The sequence below is a fragment of the Chiroxiphia lanceolata genome, chromosome W (genome assembly GCF_009829145.1).
Source record: "Chiroxiphia lanceolata isolate bChiLan1 chromosome W, bChiLan1.pri, whole genome shotgun sequence".
In the NCBI taxonomy this organism is placed as follows: Eukaryota; Metazoa; Chordata; class Aves; order Passeriformes; family Pipridae; genus Chiroxiphia; species Chiroxiphia lanceolata.
Genome location: NC_045670.1, coordinates 7557393 through 7580626, shown reverse-complemented (window position 1 = coordinate 7580626; position 23234 = coordinate 7557393). Strand labels below are relative to the sequence as shown.

At 46.3% G+C, this 23234-nt stretch overlaps 1 long non-coding RNA gene across 1 annotated transcript; it reads right to left on the bottom strand.

Annotated features, from left to right (window-relative positions):
* Positions 1 to 2066: 2066 nt before the first annotated feature.
* LOC116780052 lies at positions 2067 to 20245 on the bottom strand. Its single transcript, XR_004354295.1, has 3 exons — positions 20120 to 20245; positions 2158 to 2162; positions 2067 to 2077 (listed from the first exon to the last, which is right to left on the bottom strand). It is a non-coding gene; the product is annotated as an uncharacterized LOC116780052 (long non-coding RNA).
* Between the last annotated feature and the right edge of the window lie 2989 nt (positions 20246 to 23234).

Genomic DNA, 23234 nt, shown 5'->3' with positions numbered 1-23234 from the left:
AGTAAAGGCAAATTTCTCTTTGTCAGATGTTGCCAATGGAATAGTGAAAAAGCAATCTTTTAGATCTATGACTACAATGTTCCAATCCATAGGAATCATTGATGGTGCTGGAAGGCCTGGCTGTAAGGCTCCCATTGTTGCCATTACAGCATTTACCTGCCTCAGGTCATGCAAAAGTCTCCATTTGCCAGATTTCTTTTTTATCACAAAGACAGGGGTATTCCATGGACTATGGGAAGGTTCAATGTGGTCAGCAGCAAGTTGTTCTGCCACTAACTGTTGCAGGGCCTGCAGTTTTTCTAATGGCAGGGGCCACTGAGGAACCCACACTGGAGAACATGTCAGCCAGGTTAAAGCAAGTGTAGGTTGACAAACACCCTGCAAGACAGTGGCCCCTGTTAAAAATCCGTTGTAATTTTCACCCCCCATTGCTCCAAGCAATCTCTCCCCCAAAGAGTCAGAGGCGCTGCAGTGACATAAGGCTTTACAGTGGCTCTCTGCCCTTCGGAGTTGACGATTGCCAGAGGTGACTGAGACACATGGCTTTGAGCAGTCCCTCCCAATCCAACCACCCCCATCCCCGTAATTACAAGTGGCCAGGACAGGGGCCAGGAATGCTGAGAGATGATGGTCACGTCCGCTCCGGTATCCAATAAGCCCGTAACCTTTATCGAGGATGGTGTGCAAGTCTCGTTGGAGATGGTGCAAGTCATCTGCAGTCGTTGTGCAGAAACAGTTTGGGACCAGAAGATTTGAGGTGGTCCGGTCGATCCGAAGCCTCCAGACTGCCGCTCTCGTTGCTCTGTTCTAGGAACACAACTCGAAAAAGGCACAAGCTGAGCAATGCGAGTCCCTTTTGGTATAGTCACTGGAGGGTAAGAAGTAGACACCATTGCAGAAATCTGCCCTGTATAGTCAGCATCAATGACACCCACACGAACATCTAACCCAGCTATGACACTGCTAGATCATCCAATTAACAGTGCACTAAACCCTCTTCCTATTGGGCCATGAGCGTCTAGTGGCACCTTGACAACATCCCTTGTTGTTATAGTTACTGTGTCAGCGGTGGATACATCCATGCCTGCTGATCCACGGGTTTTTCCGGTGAGGCGGTTGCAGAGGGATAAGCCATTGGGGCTGATCTCATGTATGGATTGGGTGGGTGAGGTACTTGTATCCTCACGTGCCTCATCGCACTCTTTTTCCAGTTTCCCTGCAGCAACTGTCCATTGACATGATATTTTGATTTACACACTTTAGAAAAGTGCCCTGCCTTTCCACATCGGCCACAAGTAATTTCTGCCTCTGCCGTTTTATTTTTCTGCTTGTTCCCCTTTTACTGGACTGGGCATTCAACCTTAATATGTCCTTGCTTTCCACACCCATGGCATCTGGGATTAGGTCGAAGGACAGCAGCTAAAGCAGTCATTTTATGAACCACCGATCCCACCTTAGAGCATGCTGCCACCATCTCAGGGATTGATGGATTCCCAGGCATTGCCTCGATTATTCTTTGGCAATCCTCGTTAGCATTATCTTTAGCTAACTCCAGGCAGAACCTTTGTCTGAGATCTTCATCGTCTACCTGCTTTTCCAGTGAGGTGGCTATGCGTTCTACAAATTGCAGGAACGGTTCCTTAACCCCCTGTTTCACTGTGGTGTACTTAGGCTTTGGAGCTGCTAGCTCCATTGTTTGTACGAGTGCTGACATTCCCATACGCTGGCATTGCTCCAGCACTGCTGGGGGCCACTGAGCTTGAATTTGAGGGTTTGAAAAAACTGGACCCGTTCCCATCAATGCATCAACACCTGCCCCCCTTCTCGGGTCTTCTTGAGGCAGCTGCATGTTATCCAGTGCTGCTCTCTCAGCAAGCTTTCTCCAATTTGCTAGGAATACTTGATACTGAATCGGTTGAAACAGAATTTGTCCAAGATGTGAAATATCTTAGGGTGCTAGTTGATCTGTATTTATCACCCTTATCAGTCTCATTACCTCTGTGGAATTTATCCCGTATTTTGAGGCACACATCTGCAAATCTTGTACCACTTTCCACGCAAATGGAGTGTGCTCATCCTGTCTTCCGGAGCCTGGCACCGCCTTGAAAACCCCAGGATCTGTAGATGCAGCTGCATCATACGTCTCAGAGGGATAACCGATCCTGTCCAGCAGATTCCAGTCCCCTACTTCTGCTGCCCTTTGTTTCACCTGATTCCAAAATTTGCCTGGATGTCTAGGCATCACAGTAACAGTTACAGGGGGCAGAGTCCACAGCTCTGCTGCTTTCCGAAGGGGCCGAGAAAGAGCTCCTTTCTTCCGATCAGCGACAGAGGGCTGGCAGGCAGCTCTCTCCATGTTACCAGTGACAGGATGACTAACTACAGCCTCCTCATCTTCATCACTACTAGGCAATGCAGTATGAAGTGGATCATCCTGAGCTTCAAACTCTGCTAGCTGCTGCGCAGGGGTCCTATAGGAAGACGGGGTGATATCTGTCGGGGAAGTCCAGTACTGAGGCATTTTTAATTGCTCTTCAGGTGTAACATATTTACGACTCGGCTTAGGCTCATTTTTGCTGGCAGCTAGTTGGTCATTAGGCGTAGGATATTTACGACTTGGCTTAGTGTCAGTTTTGCTATTAATTAAGCCTCCGTCCGAGCACTGCGAAACCTGCAACTGGCCTGGATTGCTGCCAGCTGAGTCTCCACCTGAATTTTTCAAGGACTCTGACTGTTCTTTTTCTTTTTTAGTATCAGTTGAGCTCCCTTCCTTGGAATTTGGAGCATTCTGTGCTGAAGCTGACTTAGTTTCATTTTCTCCTGTCTGCTGTTCTGCCTGCCACTCTTTCAGAGTATCAAACAGCCAACGCCAGGTCACTGCTAGATCATTCGCGTCTTTCGATCCCTTAGATATTTCATCCCACAGCTTATCACCGACCTTTTGCCATGCAGATATACTAAACGCGGTACTAGATGTGGTCTCAAAACCCTGCTTCCTACACCTCAACAATATGCGCCGCAAAGCAAAATCAGTAACCTTGACATTTTTCCGGTTTAGGAGGGATTTCCATGTGGATAGAACCACACTTTCCTCCTTCGTTATATGCTGTCCCATTGTTAAAATATAGTCCCCGGTGGCACCCCCGTTAGCTTACCTAATGAGGGTTCAAAAGTTCAGGTCCGGACCGTTTGACGGGAAGCCACCCGCTCTCAAGCTTCACGGGGCTCCGTTCCCCCTATGCCTCGCCCCACAGGTCCAATCTCTCTCTAGGAGAGAAAATCCTCTGCTCTTTCCCTCTCTAGGAGAGAAGTCACGGCAGCTCCGCAATTGGAGATAAATCCGTCTTCAACGTTGCGATCACGTCGGCGTCGCCAGATGTCGCTGATAGTGTCGGAACGGCCAGAGCGACACGAAAGAAAAAAGGTTCCAGCAAAGTTTATTCCAAGAAAAAAGCAGGGACAGCGGGACTACCGCGCAGCCCCTTAAGTACAGTTTTTGCACACACGTAATGCACACGGATAGGACAGTTCAAACTTTCACACCAGAATTCTTACAGCTAATTGGTGCATTTTCTAAACTCTACTTTCTCACAACAACTTTGCTCTTTCTCAAAACAGCCCAGTTCTTTCCCACAACAGTCCTGAGCACCTGCTCTTATTTTTCTCTCATGTTGATGTTTTTCCCAACTACTCTCGTTCAAAACAGGTCCTTGTTCTCATGAGACAGTGCTCCTGTTTTCATGAGACAGTGTTCTCTGTTCCCACGGGACAGCTTCTTCAGGATGCATCAGTATGTTGTCAGGATCAGGGCCTCCATTTTCAGTCCTCTCTTTTCAGGCCATCTCAGGGGTATACTTTGATCTGGTCAACATCGATTGCTTCGTCAGTATGTGCCAAGGTGCTGACAGACCCGCTGTCACTCCTGACAGTTAGGTTTCATCCTCGTGTGGGAGTGAAACATTTCTAATGCATCTGCCTGCCTTATAAAGGCTCTCAACACCTCTTTGACCTGGGATCCTCAAGAGTTAGATTTAATGGGATCACTGTCTGTACGTAACACAAGTGATAATGGGACTCAAACCTGTTTTATGTTGGGATTATTTCAATCTGGGTTAAGTGTTAGCACAAGGCCACGACTGTAAGGACTTTGATGGTATGTGTTGTTTTAATCTTTCAGACCATAGTAACTCCATACACAAACAACTACAGTGGTTAACAGAACACACAAAGAAAGTAACAGTAGCAACTAGTCCTATAGACTCGTGGCTTCAATCTATTTTTGGTTCTATGTCTGAATGGGTTTTAAGTTTTGTTAAAGAAGGCCTACGATAACTGTTGACAATTGTTGTAATTTTAGTAATAGTTCGTATTGCTTTTTCTTGTATTGTTAAACGTGTAAGTGCTATGACAGAGAAAGTATTGTTGACCCAGAATAAAAACAGGGGAATTGTAGAGGATTGGCTAGCAGGACAAGGACATATGGATATAGCTAAAGCTATGGACAAGCTGTTAGAGTATAGAACACAGCTTGTCTAGGTCGATGAGAAAATCTGAGATAGCAAGACCATGGCAAGACTACAGTGCCCTTGTACGTGCTAGTTGGCTGGTAAACAGGACGTTGTGATTAGCAAAACAAAAGCGACTGAGAGCCACCTGTGTCAACAAAAGAAGAGAGTAAGGCGGAATCAACATTTAAGCAAGAACCAATAATGAGCTTAGCTTTGCAATATGTATGAGCTAATTATAAAGCATATATTAAGTTGTTAGCAGTGATCAATAAACGAAGCTTACTGATTCTCATATTGAGCGTCTCTCTCTTCCCTCGTCGCGACAGGTCTCCCCTGAGCCTTTTTTTCTCTAGGCTAAACACCCCCAGATCCCTCATATGACTTGCTTTCTAGACCCTTTACTGGCTTCATTTCCCTTCTCTGGACACGCTCCAGCACTTTAGTGTCTTCCTTGAAGTGAAGGGCCCAGAACAGGACACAGTACTCAAGGTGTGACCTCACCAGTGCCAAGTACAGAGGGACAATTGCTACCCTAGTCCTGCTGGCCACACTATTGCTGATACAAGTTAGAATGCCATTGGTCTTCTTGGTCACCTGGGCACACTGCTGGTTCATGTTCAGCCAGCTGTCGACCAGCACCCCCAGGTCCTTTTCTGCTGTGCCACTTTCCAGCCACTCTGCCCCCTGCCTGTAGTGCTGCATGGGGTTATTGTGACCCCAGTGCAGGACCTGGAACTTGACCTTATTGAACCTCATGCCATTGGCCTTGACCCATAGATTCAGCCTGTCCAGATCTCTCTGCAGAGCCTTCCTATCCTCTAGCAGGTCAACACTCCCACCCAGCTTAGTGTCATCTGCGAACTTACTGAGGATGCACTCTATCCCCTCATTCAGATCATTGATAAAGATATTAAACAGGGCTGGCCCCAACACTGAACCTTGGGGAACTCCACTAGTGACCAGCCACCAACTGGATGTAGCACCATTCACCTCCACTCTCTGGGCCTGGTCATCCAGTCAGTTTTTATCCAGTGAAGAGTGCACCTGTCCAAGTCATGGGCTGTCAAAGGAGTGTGAGAGAAGTGGGACCATGTCTGGAGTCTGAGTTCTTTCAGGATTTCAAGGGGAGTTAACCAGCAGTTACTCTTTTGCAGTAAGTGGGAAAATTTGTTTTGAATGTCACCTAGTGACTGGAAGCTGACATTTGGGTTCATGGAATGATCACACTTGGGAGGTCACGTTTAATGCTTTAGAAAAGTTCCCATTACCTAAACCACATAAGGCAGAGATTTCATTTTCATGAACACATTCTGAACTGCTTTTATTTTTCTTTTATTCCTTTTCTCCCTATATCAATAAGTATTTTGTCATCAGTGTTCACTCTGTCATGTTCTTTATGTGCTATGCAGACATGCCATTATGTCATCAACTCACACCTTTTTGGCATGGTACAAAATTTAATATTTATTAAAGTGCATTCTAGTTTGATGGGCATTAAAATTTTACAGAATATGTAAAAGGAACAAAGGTAAAAACCTTCAGTCTCTTGACAGAACAAGTTTCACTTTAGGTGTTAAAAACACTTCTCATAGGTTTCCCCTTTATTAATAATGTACTTCCAACTCAGTCGACTTCCATTTGTTTCATTGGAGAAAGTTCCTAATCACCAAGGCACCAGAGTGTCATTGGAGTGATGGTAGATACTGCCTCCCAGATGGACCAGAGCAACTTTGTGTCCCCGGGACATCACCCTGCTCCTGGAGAAGCAACACTGACACCGAAAGTTCATAAAAAATGTCATAAAAATAACATGGTTGTTGACTGAGGTGGCAGTGAATTCAACGGGGGACATCAAGCATAGGTACTATCATAGAATCATAGAATCATTTAGATTGAAAAAGACCTCTAGGATCATCAAGTCCAACCATTAACCCAGCACTGTCAAACTCACCACTAAACCATGTCCCTAAGTGCCACATCTACATGTCTTTTAAATCCCTCCAGGGATGGTGACTCTACCACTTCCCTGGGCAGCCTGTTCCAGTGCTTGACCACCCTTTTGGTAAAGAAATTTCTCCTCATATCCAATCTAAACCTCCCTTGGCACAGCTTGAGGCTATTTCCTCTTGTCCTATCACTTGTTAATTGGGAGAAGAGATTGACCCTCACCTGGCTACAACCTCCTCTCAGGTAGTTGTAGAGAGCAATAAGGTCCCCCCTCAGCCTCTTTTTCTCCAGGCTAAGCACCCCTAGCTCCCTCAACCACTCCTCATAAGACTTGTGCTCATGCAAGCTCTGGAAAGAAGGAGTAACCATAAAAGAAAGTGCATGTGAAGTCACCAAAAACGAGGGAGTCTAAATTGTTTCTTGGTTTGGCTACTACCAGCAACTCCTTTACAGAGCTCCAGGGAACAGTACTAAGCAAGAGAGACAGAAAAATTCCTTAAAAAATAAATTCATCAAATTCTTCCTGATATTTATCTTTTTCTAGTTGAAGGGTCAAAGATCTTACTACAGCGGAAGTTGATTGTGTCTAATACATCCTTAGGTCTGACGCTGATGCCTAAAATTGGCTCTTAAAATGCCTAAAACTCGTTGGTCTCGTTGAAGGTCTTGTTGAAGATGGTGCAAGTCATCTGCAGTCATTGTGCAGAAACAGTTTGGGACCAGAAGATTTGAGGTGGTCCGGTCGATCCAAATCCTCCAGACTGCCGCTCTCTGTGGAGGCGTATCTAAAGGTACAAAGGATGTGCCCAGGTACAGAGCCAAGAGAGCATGCCCCGGAGTTAGTAAACTGGTTGGTTAAGAAAGTCAAGTGATATGTAAGGATAAAAGAGAGCGCGAGTTTGAAATAAACTCTCTTTGTCCACACCATCCACGAGGAGTGTACTTATTCCTTGTTATACAAGGACCCCACCGTTACATATGGCACCTGAACAGGGACCCTTTTTAGCTTATATTAAGACAGATTTTTATCCTGGATCAGGAAATCAGCTGGTAGTTCCGTTATCGTCTCGATTTTTCAGAGACGGGAGCTTTTACCACAAAAAACTTTGACGTCAGTAATCCCGTGGTCTCAGTGGCATCTAAGAAATGGACAGTTAGTTTAGCGAGCTCAAAAAAAATTAGAAATAGTACACAAGAGAAGAAGAGAAGAAAGAAGTTAAAGAAGAAGCCAAGAGGTCAGAGCAGGTAACCGGAGAGAGCGGAGAGGGTCCAACGCAACACCAAAGCGGTGAGTCCAGCTGAAAGGCATTCCGCACGACTAGACTGCTCCCTGGGCGATAGTGTGCCTGCAACTTGGAGACCTGAACCGCGGAGCACCTTAGGATTGTCAGGGAAAAGCCTGTTGGTCCCCCATGCATCGGTCACATGGTAAAAGCTGCTTGCCGCTGCCGAGAGCTACAGCCGGACCACGTGTGCAAAAGAAACTCTGCCGCTACTGCCCGTACCATCCCAACACCACCACACAACCCCCGCATTGCCTTTCTGCCTAGCGCAGAACTCCGTACCGCTCCGCCGCCGCCAGCCCGGCACCTAGTGTCTGTTGCCGAGCAAATACTAAAACCGTAGTTTGAAAGTACCGGGGAAACGGTCCAACCAAGTACGTGTGCTGACCGCCCCACCGCACCGCGGCAGGGGCCCACACCGGGAGTGCTGCTTAAAGGAACCCAGTGCTACCTTAACATTGCCCGCGTTCGCCCGCTGCCCCTGCCGAACCTGCGCTGCACTCAAAAGTCACGGGGAAAAGGCAGAACTGCACCGCGACTCTATTGGAGCCCCTGCTGAGTCCTGCACACCGGAGGAGGCTGACCGCCACCTCCTGACGACCCCTGCCTGTCTGTGACGACAGTGTAGACCCTCCAAGCTGAGGAAAAACCTTTCAGAAACCGCGGAAACCCCAAAGAACTTTTTACCGCTTTTTACCGCCTTTTGCCGCCGGACCGGCGCTAGGAGTGCCTGCCGACCCCGCAACACATGACGCCTGCCGAACCGCACAGAACCGCTACCATTGCAGCCTGCCCCGAGAACCCAACCACTCCCCGCCCACCAACGTTCATCGCAGAAGCCAGCGCCTACACCGCGGATGCCCACGTGCCGACCCTGCCCCGCACCCGCCGTTTGCAGCCGCGCCAGGGACACCAACCGCCTGTACCACCCACCATCCCCCCACAGGGAACCGGTTACGCCAGGGCTACAAAGGGGGAGAATTGGGAGGAATGGGGGGAGGGGGAGAAGGAGGGGGAGAAAGAACAAAACATGGTTCCAACGGGAGGGAACAAAGGGGCAAATGGAGATAAATCAGCTAACATGTGGGAACAATGTCTAGACAAGGCAATTCGCATGGAAAGCCTGAATGTTAATCAGGCATGCCCAGACAATATTAGCCAAAGCCAACCCCCTCAGAGTCAAACCCTGTATAGGGTCACAGAGAACCTGAGGTGCTTGATAAGAGGTTCTGGTCTGTCTTTAACCAAAATTTTCAAGTATTTGGAGGCATTGAGTTACATCTATCTTTTCACCACATATGACTGGGAAGAATTGGTAAAATTAGTTCTCAGTGACACCCAATATACAGTCTGGTTAACTGATTTTCAGAAAAATTGCTCTGTTCATATCAAATACCCACAGGTAGGCATCACGGCACACCAGTTAAGCGGGAATACAAATTATAATTTAGATTCACAATCAAGGTACCATAGAGAGATAGCCAGGAAAGCCCTAAAAGCTATGGGAAACATTCTCACTGCAGATCAAGATGATTATCTGTCCCCCATTAAAGAGTTACAAAGTTATACTGAGTTAAATTTAAGATGTGTAGACCAGCTACAGTCAACCTTAAACAAGCAAATTGAATACAATGAAGTCAGAGAGATGCTGTACGAGTATTTGGTTTTTGAAAGAGAAAATGCAAACAGTGAAAGAGCTTTGCAGAGCCCTCCTGCAGGGAAGAACTGTGACTTTATTGAACTGGTACAACCCTATCTAAGAGCTAGCTCTGAGAAGCAGTTACCTGCCTCTTTAGTTGCAGCTTTAGATGCCCAGATAAGAGTACAGAAGGAAGTCAGACACACAGCTAGTTGTATTAGTTGTGGAGAAATAGATCACTCTCAAGAAAGTTGCCCCTGGAAGCCCCTAGTAGCAACATTCCATAAACACCCTAGCAAGAGAGAAATGACTGAGTTATACCAAGGGTGCCATAAGCAAGGCAAAAGATATGTTGCAAGCATTATACTGCTTGTAGGAGCCCTGCTTGCTGTAATCCTTTGTGGTACTACTTTTCATGTGCAAGAGAAAAAACAGATTAAGGTATGTCACAATATACCAATAACCAGTCCCCAAAATACCCGTGTACCCTGTACCCCAAAGAAAGGTGACAGGCGGAAAACACTGCCAGGGTTAACAGCAGAACACGCAGTCAAAAAACATGCAGAAGCCTTGCGGATCGGACTGCCCCTACCTATAAGGCTTCTAGCAAATTGGTCACAAGTGGTAACTGATTCAAAAAACCATTCCTTTACCATTCTCCGTCACCCTGAGGATGCCCAGAAACCCTTCTTTCCCATCATGGTTTTAATCAGTGCACAATCTATGCAAAGTCACTGCTGGGTTACCCTTCCTCAGGGGATGCCGAATACCTCGACAGAGTATCAAACAGCCATAATACATCATTATGCAGAGGACAAATTAATAACCAAGACCACAAGAAATGAACTGCTATTTGTTCCTACTGCTTTAACCAAAACTGCCCAAGGTGCAGATCTTCAGGTTGTTTCAGGAAGAATCCAACAACCACAACTCTGGACTTGCCATGCACAGGACAACACAGTAAAAAAGTTCTACACAGGTGACACAGCTCGAGGTAAAGAACATTTATATTTACACGAGTTGCAGAAGCCTCAGAGAGCTACCAATTGCTTAAAACCTGTTTTAGCCATAACCATAGGGGACCTATACCCTTTCTTTGTGTCACTAAGGGAGAACTCCAACTTAAAGACTGACAAATTGCTAGCTGCAGAGGCAAACCAAATGTTAGAAAATTATACCAAGGTAATCATGGCTAGGTTTCGCGAACGAAGATTTGGGAAGGCACTATCCACATTTGCTGCAGGCACGCTGGTGGTTCATGAGGCCAATACGTGACAGACACATCCGATTGCAAAAGGCGCAGCAGAAAGACTCCTTAGATGGTGTATTTTGCAAGATACGGTTCTTTCTGCGTTGCCTTTTTTCCTCGAGAGAGATCCTGTGTGAGTTCTCAAAGGAGACAGCTGCGTTATAGATGGCGTGTCTCCAGGCCTCCCGACTGGAGGCCAGAGTAGACCAGTTATGGTGATCAATATGGCCAAGGTTGAGATGTTGTTTCAGGGAGTCCTTGAATCTTTTCTTCGGGGCTCCTCTCATGCGGCAACCAGTGGCAAGTTCACCATAGAGTAGGATCTTAGGGAGGCGGTGGTCCTTCATCCTGCAGACGTGCCCTGCCCATCGCAGCTGCGTTCTCAGTAACATGGTCTCAATACTAGTGACAGTTGCTTGCTCTAGTACAGATGTATTGGTCACATAATCTGACCAGCGGATGTTAAGGATTGTACTGAGGCAGCGCTGATGGAAGCGTTCTAGGAGACGCAGGTGGTGGCGGTAGATGACCAATGATTTGGAGCCGTATAGGAGAGTAGACAACACTATGGCTTTGTAAACACTGATCTTGGTGCTTTTCTTTGTGTTTATTATGCCATACTCTTTTGTGGAGTTTTCCGAAAGCATTATATGCCTTAGTTAACCTGTTGTCTATCTCTCCGTCGATCTTACCATCTGAGGAGATGAGGCTACCAAGGTAATTAAACTGTTGGACTGATTTGAGCTCTGATTGACCAATGGTGATGTGGGGATGATGGGGGACTTCCTGAGGTGCAGGTTGATGGAGGACCTCTGTCTTCTTTAAGTTGACTTCCAGCCCAAAGAGCTCAGCAACATCTGCAAAGCAGGATGTTAAATGCTCCAGAGCTGCTTCTGTGTGGGCAACAAGGGCAGCGTCATCAGCATAAAGCAGCTCCCGGACAAGATGGTTTAAGGTCTTGGTGTGGGCCTTCAGTCGCCGTAGATTGAATAGACTTCCATCAGTACGGTATCGAATGTAGATACCGTCCGGATCATCGAGGTCTGCTGTGGCCCTTTGGAGCATCATGCTAAAGAAGATGGTGAATAGGGTAGGAGCGAGAACGCAACCTTGTTTCACACCATTCTTAATTAAAAAGGGCTCAGAAAGTGTGTTACCATATCTGACTTGACCGTGTTGATCCTCATGGAGTGAGATGATCATTTTAAGGAACTTGGGGGGACAACCTAAACGTTCCAAAATCTGCCAGAGACCTTTTCTGCTCACAGTATCAAAAGCCTTGGTGAGGTCGACAAAGGTTACATAGAGACCTTTGTTCTGTTCCCTACACTTCTCTTGCAGTTGTCTGAGGACAAATACCATGTCTGTGGTGCTCCTGTTGACTCTGAAACCACACTGACTTTCAGGTAGAATTCCTTCTGCTATAGTGGGTATTAGTCTGTTCAAGAGTATTCTTGCCAGGATTTTGCCAACAATGGAGACCAGAGTAATACCACGATAGTTTGAGCAATCTGATTTAGTACCTTTCTTCTTATACAAAGTGATGATGACAGCATCACGAAGGTCTGATGGTAGTTCACCGAACTCCCAACAGCGCACCAGAAACTCGTGAAATTTGGTGTGGAGTGCAAGGCCCCCATGTTTCCAGACTTCAGGTGGAATTCCATCAACCCCAGCTGCCTTGCCGATTTTTACCTGCTGTATGACCTTGAGGGTTTCTCCTAAAGTGGGGGCAGTATCCAATTCATACTTTACTGGTTGTTGTGTGATGGACTGAATTGCTGAATCTTAGACTACACGGTTGGTACTGAAAAGAGTCTGAAAGTGTTCAGACCATCGATTCAGAATGGAGGTTTTATCTGTTAGAAGGGTTTGACCATCAGCACTGAGTAGAGGGCTTTGGACCTGGTATGTAGGCCCGTATGCTGTTTTCAAGGCCTCATAGAAACCTTTGTGATCACCTGTATCTGCGCATAATTGAGTTTTTTCAGCTAGATCGATCCACCATTTGTTCTGGATGTCACGGAGTTTCTGTTGGAGCTTGCTGCATGTGAGATGAAAGGTTGTTTTTCTTGCGTGACAGGATGGCAGTGCAAGGTGTGCTTGGTGGGTGGTTCTCTTCTTCCTCAACAAGTCTTGGATTTCTTGGTTGTTTTCGTCAAACCAGTCCTTGTTCTTCTTGAGGGAGAACCCTAAGGATTCTTCAGAGGAATGCAGGATGCTGTTTTTAATATGAAGCCAGATTGTTTCAGGAGAGGAATCTGTGGGAATGTTTTCAAACCTAGTTTGAAGGTTTACCTGGAATCTTTCTCTTACTGTGGTTGATTGGAGATTGTTAACTTGGAGTCTTCTCCTTGGGATTTTGCCCCTCTTTGGTTTGAATTTGAGCTTAAAATTGAGTTTACAGTGCACAAGCCGATGGTCTGTTTGGCATCACGCGGGTATGGAGGACATCGCGGGCGTCTCTCTGTCGCACCAAGACATAATCAGTGAGGTGCCAATGCTTAGAACGGGGGTGCATCCAGGTCGTCTTCAGACTATCTTTCTGCTGAAAGATACTATTAGTGACGGTGAGTTGTTGCTCTGCACAGAATTCTAGCAGAAGTCGACCATTATCGTTGCAGTTTCCAACACCATGCTTGCCTAATACTCCTTTCCAGGTTTCAAAATTCTTGCCTACTCTGGCATTGAAATCACCAAGGATAATGATCTTATCGTCTGCAGGAACCTTTTGGGTAAGGAGGCGCAGGTCAGCGTAAAATTTATCTTTTTCAGCAGGGTCAACTTGGAGAGTTGGGGCATATATACTTAAGATGACAACATATTGCTTGTTGTTTAACGGAAGGCGTAGGGAGATAATGCAGTCAGAGTGACCTGTCGGCAGATTTTCGAGTTTAGGGACAATGGAGTTTTTGATCATGAAGTCGACTCCTGAGAGGGGTTTTTCGGTTCTGGGTTTGCCTGACCAAAAGAGTGTGTAACCGGCACCATGTTCTCTGAGGCTGCCTTCTTCATGAAGGCGAACTTCACTGAGAGCGGCAATGTCGATGTTGAGACGAGCCAGCTCATGGGCAATTAGGGCAGACCGACGTCCGCTACCCGCAGAATTGAGCATGGTTCTCATATTCCAACATGCTAGAGTTAATTTAGGTACACCTTTGGAGGCAGGTGCATGCCTTTGTCTTTTGCTCTTTGTGTGACCGCATTGGAAGAAGATGCCCGTTGGCCTGCGGTTAACCAACCGGGTGAAAGTGGAGATGAGCTTTGTTTAGACCATCTTTTCTAGGCCCCTCTCCGAGTGGAGCAAGCAGTGTTGTCCTTGAAAAGGTTACTTGGTCGTTCAGGGTGCTGTCCCAAGAGACTGTCATCTCCAGTCAGTCTCAAATGACCAATATCCTGAACCGCCTGCATGCAGGGTTGGGGCTGGGTCTCCCAGTGCACCTTTCACCTGCCGTTTCGACCCTCGCCCGTTACTACAGGACTTTTTGCATGTGGATAAAACCTTCAAGCCTGCGCAATGGATTTTTTAGGTGAGACACAGTGTGCGCGGAACTGAACCCACCCTTTAATCCTGAGGTTCCTCTGCCAGGGCCGAGCGAGCTTGGACGGTGGCAGTGAGGTCCTCAGGACGTAGGTTTGATTAGAGTGACCTTCTCTTAGATGGATGACCTTACAGGGCTAAACGAGTTCCATCTGCCCGGGTTTGGGATTGGAGTTGTCCTCCTAGGATGACTGCCAGGAGGCTAAAGAGTTCATCCTGCCCAAGAATGTATTAAATCTGGTCCTACGGTTTTGATCTGTCTGGCATGGGTGACCCTACTGGAGGCATGTACCATATAGCTTGCAACCACACAGGGGAACGGAGACTATGTTCCTATTAGAACGCCTTGGGCAAGTCTTTCATTTCCTGCTTTATTATCACCTACCTATAAATAAACTGGAGGAGGTACCCAGGGACAACCCTTTGTCCTGTCCACCATTTCAGGATGTAACAGAGCAAAGCAAGTATATCCAGAACATGCCGAACCTGGGCAGTAGCCACAGGAGAACCAAAACCAGACAGACAGAACAAACAAAGCAAACATTCTGACCCCAGTACCCATCCAGGCGGGGGTGCCTTTTATTGGCCCCAGCCTGGTGGGGCCCTCCATTATTCTAAAAGAACCCACTATCCACCCTGACCTTATCCTTCCCCCACTGTGTTTCCACATATCTTCAGGCACACTACTCACCTGCAACATTTCATACGGGATTGTGCCACTCTCCCTCCTGCTGGTCGGCGGACCACCACGACCCGCTTGACACACTACGGTAATCCCCCCCCAACCCCTCCCCCCCAACCCTGGAATGCCAAACCTCTGTGTGCTCTGAATCTTCCTTCTCCTCTTTCATGGAGGCGCAGTACCTGCCAGTAAGGCTCCCCCCCAGCAGGGGTTCCCCCCCCCGAGGCGCGGGGACGAGTCCCAGCCGCCCCGGGGACGGGTCCCGACTGCAGAGGGTCCCAGCCACGAGGTTCGAGGCTCGGAAGCCCCCCCCCCAGCAGGGACTCCCGCCCCCGACGCGCGGGGACAAGTCCCGGCCGCCCCGGGAACGGGTCCCGACCGCGGAGGGTCCCGACCACGAGGCTCGAGGTTCGGGAGCCCCCCCCCAGCAGGGGGTCCTGTTCCCGACGGGCGGGGACGAGTCCCGGCTGCCCCGGGAACGGGTCTCGGCCGGGGAGGGACCAAGGTAATAAAGAACAGACAAAACAGGAGAGATTCTGAAAGGTAAATCTGCCTAGTTTTTGTTTCCATCAGGTATGAAGCATTGCAGTTTGTTTCAGTGGGATCAAACTGAGAGAAGCCCACTGTTGGTTCTAAAACAGACTTTTCTGTCATACCACACCACCTAAAATCTGTGTAACTGCTAATGAGAGTTTGCAAGCTTGTCATTTAGGGCAGAGCACGACTGAGAGAACTGGACGGAAGAGATCCTGCCTTTACCAACATTCCAGTTTCGAAAGACAATTTGGATAGGATGACATGCTACAGAGAATAACTGACAGAAACTAAGAAGTTGCTAAAGCAACAGTGTTTAACACTATACCCAGAGTTTTAAGGCAAGCAATTGTCTCATTCATTACATCAGAATACAGGTTGTCTAAGAGACCATTCAAAATAACAATTAATAAAAACTACATCATCAAAGTATGCCCACACTGTCAGGAAATCACACTCATGAACAAATATATACATCTTTGAATTGGACATATTGAAAATGTGCGTGCAAATAGATACACATCCACAAAACATAACTGTTACTACATCCACTAGACAAAACGCAAAAGTGTAAAACACATCAGTTAGTTGCTTAGCAACTTTGATACACTGAAATAGATTAACATTAATAATAACCAGTTACTTCCTATCAGATAGGAAAATTCTCACGTCACAAGCATTTCACACTAATCCATAAAACAGTAAATTCACATTTTGAAACACATGTTAAGTTTAAACAAAAGGGGGGAGAACCAGTGTAACCTGTAAGAACATCTGTAAAAAGCTATGTATGTTATCAATTTTTGAGTTGTGACAGTGCTGAAAGAAGCAGGTCTGAAAAGTAGTACACACCTCAGGTGTTTGTTTCTCCCAAACTACTAATCATGGTAAGATTTGATTTCAGGACAATGGACGAGATCCCTAGATTTTGTGACTCAAACAGGTTTCTTCCAGGTGTGTAAAACCCTATTCACATATGTGACCACAACAGCAGGAACCAGAGCAACGCAGAAGTTTGAAAAGAGTTATGTTATGTTTCAAGTTTACATTAGAAAATGACCAACGTGGTGGAAAGCAATCTCTGGAATGTGCGTGTGTGTGTGTGTTCGTGTGTGTGTTCAGTGTACGGTGGCCACCGATGTATGAGATGTGTGAATGAATGAAAATAGTTGTTTGACTGGTCAAATAATGGAAAAACAAAGCACCTCACAAAATAACGTTACCTCAGCCACAGGTCGCTTTTAAGAAATTGTAGTTTGCTAAGATTACCCTGTTTCTTAAATAAAGTTAAATCTCCCAGTTATAAAAACCCTCAGATTAATAAAGTTATAAGTTCATACACAGTTAAGATAAACCCCAAATTAATAAAGTTATCTCTCCAAGTTGCACTACCCTATAGGAATATAAGAAAGTTTTAAAAAGGTTTACATTAGAGTTAAGAAACTGAGCAAAGCAATGTGCGGGATCACTGCGAAGCTCGGTAGTTTTATAATGTTCTGACTGTTAAAATTGTTGTTTGCATTTTTGTTCATACTGTTTTAGTGACTTCTTAATATAATTAAAAGAAGGGATATGTGGAGGCGTATCTAAAGCCACAAAGGATGTGCCCAGGTACAGAGCCAAGAGAGCATGCCCCAGATTCAGTAAACTGGTTAGTTAAGAAAGGATAAAAGAGAGTGCGAGTTTGAAATAAACTCTCTTGTTATACAAGGACCCCGCCGTTACAGCTCTCGTTGCTCTGTTCTAGGAACACAACTCACAAAAGGCACAAACTGAGCAATGCAAGTCCCTTTTGGTATAGTCACTGGAGGATAAGGAGTAGACACCATTGCAGAGATCTGCCCTGTGTAATCAGCATCAATGACACCCACACGAACATCTAACCCAGTTATGATACTGCTAGATCGTCCAATTAACAGTGCACTAAACCCTGTTCCTATTGGACCATGAGCGTCTAGTGGCACCGTGACAACATCTCTTGTTGTTAAAGTTATTGTGTCAGTTGTGGATACATCCATGCCTGCTGATCCATGGGTTTTTCCAGTGAGGCGGTCACAGAGGGATAAGCCATTGGGGCTGTTCTCATGTACGGATTCGGTGGATGAGGTACTTGTGTCCCCGCGCGCCTCATTGCGCTCTTCTTCCCGTTTCCCTGCAGCAACTGTCCACTGACATGATATTTTGATCAACACACTTTAGAAAAGTGTCCTGTCTTTCCACATTGGCTACAAGTAACTTCTGCCTCTGCCGTTTTATTTTTCTGCTTGTTCCCCTTTTGCTTAACTGGGCATTCAACCTTAAAATGTCCTTACTTTCCACACCCATGGCATTTGGGATTAGGTCGAAGGACAGCAGCTAATGCAGTCATTTTATGAACCACCGATCCCACCTTAGAGCATGCTGCCACCATTTCAGGGATGGAGGGATTCCCAGGCATTGCCTCGATTATTCTTTGGCAATCCTCGTTAGCATTATCTTTAGCTAACTCCAGGAAGAGCCTTTGTCTGAGATCTTCATCATCTACCTGTTTTTCCAGTGAGGTGGCTATGCGTTCTACAAATTGCAGGAACGGTTCCTTAACCCCCTGTTTCACTGTGGTGTACTTAGGCTTTGGAGCTGCTAACTCCATTGTTTGTACGAGTGCTGACATTCCCATACGCTGGCATTGTTCTAGCAATGCAGGGGGCCACTGAGCTTGAACTTGAGGGTTTGAAAAAACTGGACCCGTTCCCATCAATGCATCAACACCTGCCCCTCTTCTCGGGTCTCCTTGAGGCAGCTGCATGTTATCTAGTGCTGCTCTCTCAGCGAGCTTTCTCCAATTTGCTAGAAATACTTGATACTGAATTGATTGAAACAAAATTTGTGCAAGATGTGAAATATCATAGGGTGCTAATAGATCTGTATTTATTACCCTTATCAGTCTCATCACCTCTGTGGAATTTATCCCGTATTTTGAGGCACACATCTGCAAATCTTGCACCACTTTCCACGCAAATGGAGTGTGCTCATCCTGTCTTCCGGAACCTGGTACTGCCTTGAAAACCAGGAAAACCTCAAGACCTGTAGATGCAACTGCATCGCACGTCTCAGAGGGATAACCAATCCTGTCCAGTAGATTCCAGTCCCCTATTTCTGCTACCCTTTGTTTTACCTGATTCCAAAATTTGCCTGGATGTCTAGGCATCACAGTAACGGTTACAGGGGGCAGAGTCCACGGCTCTGCTGCTTTCCGAAGGGGCCGAGAAGAAACTCCTTTCTTCCGATCAGTGATAGGGGACTGACAGGCAGCTCTCTCTGTGTTATCAGTGACAGGATGACTAACTACAGCCTCCTCATCCTCATCACTACTAGGCAATGCAGTATGAAGTGGATCATCCTGAACAATATGAGAAGCAGAGGGCTCCAAGCATTTGTCCTGAGCTTCAAACTCTGCTAGCTGTTGCGCAGGGATCCTATAGGGAGACGGGGCGATATCTGTAGGGGACATCTAGTGCTGAGGCATTTTTAGTTGCTCGTTAGGTGTAGGATATTTATGACTCGGCTTAGACTCATGTTTGCTGTCAGCTAGTTACTCGTTAGGTGTAGGATATTTACGACTTGGTTTAGTGTCAGTTTCGCTATTAATTAAGCCTCCCTCCCAAGCACTGCGAAGCCTGCAAATGGCCTGGATTGCTGCCAGCTGATTCTCCATCTGAACTTTTCAAGGACTCTGACTGTACTTTTATAGTATCAGTTGGGCTCCCTTCCTTGGAATTTGGAGCATTCTGTACTGTAGTTGACTTAGTTTCATTTTCTCCTGTCTACTGTTCTGCCTGCCACTCTTTCAGAGTATCAAACAGCAAACGCCAGGTGACTGTTAGATCATTCGCGTCTTTCGATCCCTTAGATATTTCATCCCATAGCTTATCACCGACTTTTTGCCGTGTAGATACACTAAACGCCGTACTAGATGTGGCCTCAAAGCCCTGCTGCCTGCACCACAATAACACGCGTCGCAAAGCAAAATCAGTAACCTTGACAGTCTTTTGGTTAAGGAGGGATTTCCACGTGGACAGAACCACACTTTCCTCCTTCGTTATATGCTGTCCCATTGTTAAAATATTGTCCCCGGTGGCACTCCCGTTAGCTTACCTAATGAGGGTTCGAAAAAGTTCAGGTCCGGACTGTTTGGCGGGAACCAACCCCCCTCTCAAGTTTCACCGGGCTCCGCTCCCCCTGTGCCTCACCCCACATGTCCAATCTCTCTCTAGGAGAGAAAATCTTCTGCTCTTTCCCCCTCTAGGAGGGAAGTCACGGTAACTCCTCAGTTGGAGATAAATCCTTCTTCAACGTTGCAATCACATCGGCGTCGCCAGATGTCGCAGTAGGAACGGACGTGCGACATGAAAAAAGGTTCCAACAGAGTTTATTCCCAGGAAAAAGTAGAACACCTGGGCTACTTTCGCAGCCCCTTAAGTACAGTTTTTGCACACACATAATCCACACGGATAGGACAGTTCAAACTCTCACACCAGAATTCTTACATCTAATAGGTGCATTTTCTAAACTCTACTTTCTCACAACAACTTTGTTCTTTCTCAAAACAGCCCAGTTCTTTCCCACAACAGTCCCGAGCACCTGTTCTTATTTTTCTTTCATGTTGATGTTTTTCCTGACCACTCTCATTCAAAACAGGTCTCTGTTCTCATGAGACAATGTTCCTGTTCTCATGAGGCAGTGTTCTCTGCTCCCACAGGACAACTTCCTCAGGATGCATCAGTATGTTGTCGGGATCAGGGCCTCCATTCTCAGTCCTGTCTTTCAGTCCATCTCAGGGGTATACTTTGATCTGGTCAACATCGATTGCTTCGTCAGTATGTGCCAAAGTGCTGACAGACCCGCTGTCCACCCCAACACCCCCCAGCCTGGACTTGTTCCGATTGCATCAGAGAGGTTTGACCCTTCTGCGAAGGAACCTTTGGGGGAGTCCCAGCTGGAGCCAGCTGCCAACAGTGTGAATCTGTGGGAAGAGCCCCTTTTTTCCCCTTTTTCCCCTTCCCTTTCTCAGGGGGGGAGATCTCCATTTTTCATCTTCTCCCGCGCACCAGGGCCCCCACTCGGCAACTGCCAGAGCCCAACAGCACCCCCTGCTGACCACCACCGAGCAACTGGAGGTTCTGCTCCTTCAGTGATCCAACAGCGCCCCCTCCTGATTGTGGTTAGAATTGTGCCAAAAGGTGGAAAGTACTGAACTATTTTTTCTTGGAGGGGACTTTGGGTACAGGATTATTGTTTAGTTGTTTTTGTGTTCTTTTGTTGTTCTACCAATACACATATATCCTTTAACAAAGGGCTGTTATCTTTTCTTTCTCCACACTTCCTCAATTGGAGTCTCTTAATTTTGGATTTACAATTGCTTAGAGAAAGGAGTTTGGTCTTCCTCATAACTCATCCTCCTTGGCAAAACACTTTAGTCTCATTAAACTGAGACAGGCCCTAATCACATGTCATAGGTTTGAAAAGAGACGTTGGAATTTTTTTCCCCAGTGTCGCCTCCCCCCCCACACCTGTTTCTTCCGGGATGGGGTGAGTCAGGAGGGGGAGATGGAGCGGAGCCATATGCACTGGGCAACATGGGAGCGGGGGAGAGGGGGAGGTTCCCTCTAAAGAACAGACCAGGGTCATGCCTTGGAAACCCTTTGTCTGGAGGATTGGTTTTTTCCCACCGACGGACAGAGCAGGAACTGCTTTCAGGGTTTTTTTTGGTCGACTCCTCTGTTTTTTTCCTGAGGGGGAAGGTTTTTTTCTTTTCCCTGCCAGATACTGTGTGGAGAGTAACTGAGAGAGAGAGAGAGACCAACTCATCTCAGAGAGAGGTAGTCTGTCCTTTGGGGCGTGAGACTGCATTATCAGAACTGCCTGACCTGAGACTGTGCCTGTGAGAAGGGGGACCCATCGCTGGTCACTCACATGGCTGTGAGCAGCTGTTGAGCTGCTGAGGACAATTTGCCCTTGGCCCCTTGGTTGCCGCGGGTTTTTCCCCCCCACCTGGGGAATTGGGAGTTTGTTTTGCTTCTTTTGAAAGTTTTGTATGCACCATTTGTAGTTTATTTGGGTTTGTTAATAAAGAACTGGTTTTTGGTTGTTTTTTTTCCCTTTTCCACACTTTTCACTTGAAACCTCCTAATTTCAAAGTTGTAATATTATTAAATTTAGACATCACACTATGAAAAATCATGGGACGTTCAACAAGGGGATTGTTGGTTCTTTTTACCCTTTTTGGATAAGTTCTTACTCATTCTCTTTGTTCGTAAATTTGGTCGAGTACTGTTATGTTTGGGATTACTGCCCCAAGGGCACAGGCCTGATCTTTATCAAAGGGCAAAACTTTCCAGGCTTCATTTTCACGGATTCAATACCACCCTGAACCTTGCGGGGAATCAATCTCCAGGGTGTCGGTGCCAGTCTTATTACAGCTTCTAGTGTTAGCCCTCTTTTGGATCTGACTTTATTACAATAGGGAGGGAGAATGACCTTTCTTGTGACATTAACAACCATGCAGGAAACTGCATAATTTTCTTGATCAGGAATTATGTTGCTTAAGGTTATCAGCAAGTAGGTCTTAGTAATCTGTATCCAGGTTCCTGGGGTGGGAAGCCATGGGATTTTCTCAGGTCCAGGGGTCAAACCAAAGTATGCCTCGTTCAACAAAATGCCAGTTAAAGGTCAGTTGCTATCCTCATCATCAATTGCTGGCATTTGAGTACAAATCCAGCAGTCATTTTTGCGAAGGATTTTAAATATGTTTTGGACTAGGGCCACATGTAGTTTTTGGTTCCAAACCTGAGTCATAGTTACTGACTGTACAGATAATATATATGGATGAAACAGTCTAAGTCACATCCTCTTCATCAGTGTCAGGCTCCAATTTGTTAGTTGTTCCAGGAACTGAAGCTTTCTCAACTCTGGAGTAATGAAACAAGGGTCCTTTGCCAGCAACTTTGACTGCAGTGAGGGAGGTCAGTAGGACTTGGAATGGTCCTCTCCACTTGGCTCGCAAAGGATCACTGTCCCACCATTTAACGTAGACCCAGTCTCCAGGTTGGAGTTGATGAGCAGAGGTGTCCAATCCTATGGGGATGGATAACTCAACGAATCTCTGGAGTTTCTGTAAAGTAGAGCCTAGAGTCATTAAATATTTTTGTAAGTCAATTTTCCCCCTCATGTGAATGTCTCCTGGAATATGCGGAGCTTGATATGGTCTCCCATATAATATTTCATAAGTACTTATGTTATCTCTCTGCCTTGGTTGTATATGAATTCTCAGCAAAGCTATAGGCAAAGCCTGAACCAATGACATAGATATTTCCTGACAAATGTTGCCAATTTGCATTTTAAGAGTACCATTCATCCGTTCGACTTTACCACCTGCCTGAGGTCTATAGGGAGTATGTAAGTCCCAAACAATTCCCAGGATGTGACAAACCTCCTTCACTACTGTTGAAATAAAATGTGTCCCTCCCTAAGGAGTTGGGATGTGATCATAACCTGTCCTGTAGGTGTAACCGCCCATCCACTTTCTTTGATTTCAGCATTAAGGGACTTAATTAACTGGTGGTCTTCCTCACCATATTTTGGGGTGAACCCAGTCAGATCGATTTCCTTCTGTGATATTGCTGCTAGGGTACCTTTTTCTGCTGCCTCTTTTCCCACCTGGTTGGCAAAATGATTTCCCAATTTGGAAATTGTTTTCCTCTTTTGATGAGCTCTGCAATGCATGATAGACACCTCCTCAGGTTTCCAAATACTCTTCAGGAGTGCATGGATTTGGTCAGCATGTTTGATCCCACTGCCTTGGGCAGTTAGTAG